Source organism: Bidens hawaiensis, unplaced genomic scaffold (assembly GCF_021521415.1).
Source record: "Bidens hawaiensis isolate Kalapana, Puna unplaced genomic scaffold, B.hawaiensis_p1.1 tig00021044_1, whole genome shotgun sequence".
NCBI lineage: Eukaryota > Viridiplantae > Streptophyta > Magnoliopsida > Asterales > Asteraceae > Bidens > Bidens hawaiensis.
In genome coordinates, this window is record NW_027493259.1 from 445,905 (window position 1) to 453,595 (window position 7,691).

General features: G+C 38.3%; 1 long non-coding RNA gene across 1 annotated transcript; it reads left to right on the forward strand.

Annotated features, from left to right (window-relative positions):
* The first annotated feature begins 5,018 nt into the window (after positions 1-5,018).
* On the forward strand, positions 5,019-5,885 carry LOC143562643 (uncharacterized). The gene is made up of 2 exons (XR_013140528.1): positions 5,019-5,386; positions 5,479-5,885. It is a non-coding gene; the product is annotated as an uncharacterized LOC143562643 (long non-coding RNA).
* Positions 5,886-7,691: the final 1,806 nt, after the last annotated feature.

Below are 7,691 nucleotides of genomic sequence, written 5' to 3' on the forward strand. Positions count from 1 at the left end.
CCGCGCTCAGTAATGTGCATCCAACGTTCCATGTATCCAATCTCAGGAAGTGTTTAGCTGACGAGAACCTTCACATTCCACTTGATGAAGTTCAAGTTGATGAATCTATGCATTTCGTTGAGAAGCCTGTTGAGATTATGGATCGCGAGGTTAAGCAAACCAAGCGCAGTCGCATCCCTATCGTGAAAATTCGTTGGGAGTCCAAGCGCGGAGCCGAGTTTACATGGGAAAGGGAAGATCAAATGAAGATCAAGTACCCGCACCTGTTCTCTGCGCAACCTACTTCGAGATAAATTTCGGGACGAAATTTCTTAAAGTAGGGGAGACTGTGACATCTGCCCTGATCCGACCCGACCCAGGTACCCGTTTCTCTGACCCGATCTCTTTCTTTTATGATTTAATATTTATTTATACTTATATTTTACTTTTAATAATAATAATATATTTTCCTTCCCGCCTCTTTCTCTCTCTCTTTCTTTCCGCCGTCCCTCTCCTTCTCTCTTTCCGCCTTCTTTTCCCTCTTGTCGCCGTCCCGCCCTTACGCCTTGTTTCCCTCTTTTTCTTCTAACTCCTTGCTTGTCCTTTGTTCCTTCCCGCCTAAGGTTGTCTGCGCAGCTCCACGCGCCAGACCCCTTACAAGGAATCCTGCGTGTAGACCACCTGTTTCAGCGATACGCGAGACGAACTCTTCTCGCAGCGCGCTAAGAATTATAGTTCTTCCCGCGGCGCGCTAGGAATTCTAGTTCCTCCCGCGGCGCGCTAAGAAATGTGATTCTTCCCGCGGCGCGCTTAGGAATGTAGTTCTTTCCGCGACGCGTTAAGGTTGTTTCTGTCTGCCTTCGCGCTCGCGCTCTCTTGACCTTCTGTGTCTGCCTTCGCGCCTTAGCCTTCTCGCGCTAAACCCTTTGAGTTTCTTCTGTTGAATCTAGCCGTTTGTTTTTGTGTTGTCTTATCTTTTGTGCTGTTGACCTAATCTGCTTTATGTCTGAAAAGTTACTTTCGGCGCAGCATGCGCACCAACCCCATTGGTTGGCAGGTAAAGTGACTGACATTATCTTTTGAGATCTGCTTTTGCCATGCTTGACCAGTACCTTTTTCTGAACCGCCCATGCCTTTTTACTGTTCCCTGACAGCTTTATCTTGCCCCCTGCAGCTGCCATATCTTTCCATATCTTTTGCTTTTGGAATCTTTTACTTTTTGAGATCTTTTCTCCTTTTCTAGGGATTGTGTTCCCTAGGGTTTCTCTATAAATAATAGTATTATTTTTCCTAACATTACACACACAAACACTTAATCTCTCCTGTTTTCCTTGCTCTCTGCCGCCTCCCTCTCTGCCTCCGTCTTCCTCCCTGTTCTGCCCTGCTTTTCCGGTAATATATATATATAATAATTTACTTATTAATTATGCTAACTTATAATCAAGACTTAAAACAGATCGTTAAAACAATAATCTTATTTATAGGTTAACTTGTGCTTGTTTAAAGTTGGTTCTTGCTTTATCTTACACTGCATCGTTTATCAAGTGAGTAATCTCGTACCTAATCCCTTTTTGCTTTTAATGTTTTGGGATGTTCATGTGTTCATACAAACTTAGAGTCTTAAACTTGTTTATGAACTTTAGTCGCGCAGTATCCCATGTGTTGAGGACGTAGACTTGGCTGTTTATTTGTATGTGTGGATCATTAACCGTCTTGTCGGTCTATTCCGCAGTTTTCATGGTACCATTAGATGAACACGGGAGAACTATCGTTTATGATTTTCTCTTTTGTATACACATGCACAGTTTGTCTTGTTTGTGAGCTCAATTGTGAGCACTGGCAGTCTTATGAATCTTAGAGTTGGTCCCGATCAGATTACACCCTTGTTGAAAACCAGACATACACATGTTGCGCGCAGATTTATTGTTATCTATGTGTTGTATTAAACTTGATTTCTCACCAACACGCAAGTGTTTGACGTTTATTTTAACACATGTTCAGGTTTGCAGTAGCTGTTTTGGAGCTTGTGGACACGTAGGAAGTTTTCTTTATTTTGGACCTAGATTAAAATGTATCAAGACAAGTTATTGTTGTTCGAATATTTTGCCTTATAATATATTGATTTATGTTGATTTATATTATTTGTGTTTACCCTGCGCCTGCGCGAATGAATGTATTTATTAAATATTGACACCCAATAGTGTCACGAGTAATGAAACAATATGTGGCGCCCCGATGTATAATCCGCCTTTGGTCGGGGTGTTACAGACGCACTATCCAACATGTATGAGAAGCCTTCGGCAGCGAATAAAGTATATCTTATCCGAGAGCTAGTGACAACAAGAATGAAATAGGGTGGGTCAGTTACAACTCATATCAATAATCTTAATTCGATCTTGTCCCGCTTAGTGTCAGTTGACATTAAGTTTGATGATGAAGTTCAAGGCCTCTTGTTATTATCCTCTTTGCCCGACAGTTGGTCGCAAACAGTGACTGCAGTTTGTAGTTCGTCTACAAATATTACTTTCGATGGGATTCGAGATCTGATTCTGGGAGAAGATTCAAGACGCAGAAGTTCAGGTGAATCATCAGGCAATATGCTAGTCACAGAAGGTAGAGGTAGGGGAAAACAGCGAGGCAGTGGGAGCAGGAAGAGGAGTCAGTCTAAGACTCGTAAGGATATTGAATGTTGGGGTTGTAAAGAGAAAGGACACTTCAGGAATCAGTGTCCGAATGGTAAGAAAAAGATGAACGTTACAGAAGACGACACAGATGACGGGGTCAGTAGTGATGAGGCTTTGGTTTGTAGTGTTGAGAGTAGCGTTGATGCTTGGGTGATGGATTCTGGTGCATCGTTTCATGCCACTCACTGTAGTGAAACGATGAAGAATCTTAAATTTGGGGATTTTGGAAAGGTTCGACTAGCGAATGATGATATTTTAGAGGTTACGGGTATGGGAGACGTTGATTTGATAACTTCAGCCGGTACTTCTTGGACTTTGAAAGACGTGAGGGTTATTCCAAGTTTGAAGAAACGTTTGATTTCAGTTGGGCAGTTGGATGACCAGGGGCACGATGTTAAGTTCGGGAATGGGCAGTGGAAAGTAGTCAAAGGGAATCTCGTTGTTGCTCGTGGCAAGAAAATGGGTTCGTTGTATATGGTCGATATGTCATCGAAAGGAGTGGATCCAGTTTTGGTGAAAGACAAAATCCGGTTCACAGAATCTCGTGGGCAGAAGAAGGTTCGTTTTGCAAGTAACAAACCCAGAGCCAAAGTGAAGATTCAGGATGAACGAGCTAGGAAGGTTAAATCAGTTGGGGGACATCGTGACAGTGGGAGCACAGGTCGTGTTTCAGTTACAGTTCCAGGTCGACAGTGGATTAAGAAAACCAGTATTCCAGCTGTAAAAGTCTCTACAATGAATTACTTGCTGAATATGGAGAGTGTTTGTTCTCAGGTTATCTCAGGATCCGGTAGTTCGTTACATTGGGAGCCGGTAGGGACAGAGAATGGGTCAGGGGCAGTTTCAGCCGTGACTGACGTGTTGGAGCTCCGGGGAGCTTCAACGGGCCTTCAGGTTAATTGATGAGAAGGCGATGGCAACTAGAAGAAGTTTAATGTTCAGATTACAGAAGTACAATCAGGAGTGCAGACGAGAGTACTCAAGGCCTCCGAGTGGGAGATTGTTGGGTTCGTAGGCCTTGTTGGCCCGGTTTATTATATGAAGTCAAAAGAGGAGACGGGTGTGGGCGGTCGGGCCCGAGCCCGGCCCGGTTTAGATTTCTTGCATAATAATTTACTAACCCTAGTTCAGTCTCTATATAAACAACATTATGTACTTGTAATATTGGTCACTCAATAAAGATATACCTAGTTGCCACCCGTGGACGTAGGTCAGTTTAGACCGAACCACGTTAAATCCTCGTGTTCGTTTATTGCTTTCGTGTCGTGTTCAGTTTCGTGTGTGCGTTTAATCCTAACAAACATCAACCTACTATGAAGATACAAGTAAGAAGAAGTTGATTTTGAAATAATATATTAAATAAAAAATATAAATAAACGTTCGTTTAGGCTCACAAGCCGGCCATATCTTTTTTAAGTTAAGCTCGATTCGAGTTTTTAATAAGTTGATCTCGAGTAACTCAGCTCATTTACACCCCCAACTTAAACTATGCGGCTATGCGCACTTGTACAGGCTTTGTATATCTTAGTTTTTGGATGGTGTTATTTTTGAAGTTTGAACCTTGTTCATTTGATAATGTTTACAATTATGATTAATAATAGGGAAAGAGTTAATGCGCATCAATGATAGTGTTTTTCCATATTCATGTTTCTACATGGTATTCAAACACTGGTTCATCTAGTGATTAAGGTACGCCCTTTTTTCCATTTTGACTAAAATTTTTACCTACATGATTATAGTTTTGCTCTTTTTGTATTTGTATTGATTTGTAACAACAGGAGTTAAGTAAATTCTGGGATGCTGATTATGCAAGATATAGCTTGAATGGTAGAGACTCAAGTCGCAGTCGGCTTCTTGTGGAATTTGCAAGTGGTGTAAGTGACTTCGAATTATGTAATTTATGATTGTGTTGTATACTAACCTTTTAAAAAAGAACGGATATACGAGAAAATATGTACTAGATTACCTTTATGTGAGTGGGTTTGGGCACTATATAGCCCATTCTTTATCTCTGAAATGACCAGTGGTTTTTAAAATTATGTTTTTTTTAAACAGTGGTGAGTTTTCTCACCTCTATAGACATGGTATCTTACAGTTTTATTTCATTATTGATAGGATTGTTACATGATCTTACTTTTGAAATTTTAAACATGTGGTTATTTTTTACCAATTATTTAAGTGTCTTGACAACTTTGGCACATGAATACTTAGCTTGCTTCAATCAGCAAATTATGTGCAAACTGTCCAAAAATGTGATTAGCACACCTAAATCCATCACAAAAGTTAAAACTTTTAGAAACTAAACAGTGTTAACCATTGGGTATATTAGTGAAAATTTAATGTCGCATTCATTTATTTAGAATAGTAGTATTGATGTTTACTTTAGTAAACATGCTCGGGTTAAATTACTTAAAATTTAAAACTGAAATATAGTAGGCTCATTCAGGCTCTCTAGCCTACTTGAGTTCGATAATTGAAGCTCGGGTCAGGCTCGGTTATTACATGAGCTTACTTTTTGGCTTGGGCTCAAGCTTGTTTAACCTTGGCTTGATTCGAGCTTTGAGTGATCCAATTTTAAGTACTTACAATTAGGGGGTCAAGTGTCATTTATTGTTTTCTTGTTGGTACAATATTTGTACCGTGGCATGGAATGTCCTGATGCGGATGCTAATGTCTTCAAATAGGGTGTTTTCTTTGCACGTATTCAGGGTGGACTCTTCAAGGTGATTATTATCATTATTATGATTCAAAGCCATGGCATCAATTTCATGATATCTAAGGGTAAATTAAAAATCCTTTTTTACCCGTTGTGCAGGTCGGGGAGAAGTTCTCAAAGCTGTCAGTTGACGATGTGTTGTACAGTGAACCTAATCCATGTTGTCTAGACTTGGTCTTGAGAATTACGAGAAAAACTTCAAAATGGCTTGTTAACCGACCGCACTTTGCCCCTTCTTACCTACAGGCAAGTTTGTAACTTTCGTAAAAAGTACATTACGGTTTTGACCCATTTACTTATAATTGGGTCGATACTGGTATGCTTAATCTCTTAATTGGCAAAACTTTTAAAAATATCAAATGAAAGTATTAAAATAATCGGGTCAAATATGGCCCAAGATGCACTTGTAATGCATAAAACTCACTTAACCATTCTGTTAAAATTTTATTTTATTATTGAAGGAAAATTATTGATCATAGCTGAAACTAATCATAAGAAAAACTTCACGCTTGTTTTCTACTTCTGAATAAAGAATGTTACAATCTCGACCCATTTACTTATGAAGGTTTTGCGAGGTTTATTTATCATAGCGGTTTAAACAAGTAACTTTTTTTAAAAATCTGGTAAAAAGGGCATCGGGCCAAAAGTTGCCCAAGTTGCATATCTAATGCATAAAACTTCCTAAATCATTTTATTTAGATTTTGTCATTTTTTTATGATTGTTATATAAGTTGAATGAATAATTATTTAGTATCTAAGTAAATATAAGATTAATTCAAATTAACTTGTGCTTTAATAATTACTCATGTTTGGTGTTATATAGATACACACCAGTTGGCTGATTATCCTATGACCTTCATCTTCATCTGGGGCAAAGGAAGCCATTGGTTGTAGGGCTGGAAATTTGGTGTGGCTTCTATCAGAGCATATGTCGTCCTTTTGGTGTTATTAGTTTTTTAATTGTTGCCTGGTACTTGATGCATTGTTGTATATCATTTTGGTCTCGCATATGATTCATACCACCGAACTTGTCATTTTTGTGGTGCATATATGTGTGGGGTAATAATGCTTCCAATTACTTTTACTATAAATAAAGTTTGTGGTATTATCTAAGTTAACGGTTCATAAATATATATTTGTATATCAAATAATAAACAAATATTTATAACTTATCCGGTTCTTGAATTTGGTTTGACTGTTCCAGTTGGTCCTATGAATATGACAAGTAACACATATGTCATCGCTAACATCCTTATACGACCTCGTTGCGAAGCGCGCGCTCTATACAGAAACCAAGTATTACTATCGAAGATGTCCAACACACAACGAGCCGCTATGAACTGAATCATAAATGTGTCCCCGCCGCAACGCGCGGGCACCCTTACTAGTGTATATCATAAATAAATTTAAAGTCAGCTTCTCGATCGCCATGGTTGGATCCAAAATTATTTGTGTCGATCAACCTTACGAATCAAAATACCCACATCATCGAGCTCAACCATGTTACCTAAGTATGCACAATCCATTACATTTTTGCATATCTTAGTTATATTTAATTATTTCAGTTATAGTTAATCATTTATTTTTTTTTTCTAATGCAAAAATAAAAGAACGTGTTAATTATAAAAAACATTGTATTAAAAACAAATGTGAAAAGTGACGATGATGTAGAATTGTAAGTATTGGTAAGGATGTTGAAGGGTTTGAGAGAAAATGAGTGTTTTTTATGCATTTTTATAAAAATCTTATGTGTCAACTGACTAGATACGTTTTTTAGTGCATTTAACACATTTCATTGGTGATGGTCTTATAGCTATAAGTCACATTTACTTTCAAGTCTTGAATCATATTTAATTCATAGTTTTCAGCATTAACCATACTCTTATGAATTGATCAGTTTGTTCTTGAATCACATTAAATTGATCGAAGTAGTTGCGAATTTGCGAAAATGAACTTCTAAAACCCATGTGCCATGTCAACTCTCATGTTGAATTTTTTAAAAAAAATATATATAAAGGATTTTGAATTTAGATCCAACTCATAGCATCTTTCTCTATGGCATAGCCTCATGGGCGGATGATCAAAAGCTTAGAGCATGAGCGATGCCGCAATGGGGAGGTGCAAAAACATTGGTTTTGGGTCATGTCACCCCTTTTCTCTTTTTTCTTTCTTACTTTTTCCCTTACAAAGTCGTCTGTAATCACTCCTCTTTACCATTTGTAAACAATTTACAAACGAAGCATTGAAGATGGCCCCCACTCGAAAACTTTCTAATGCAAATTTTGTTAAGGCACCACCGAGTTTTTTTCAAA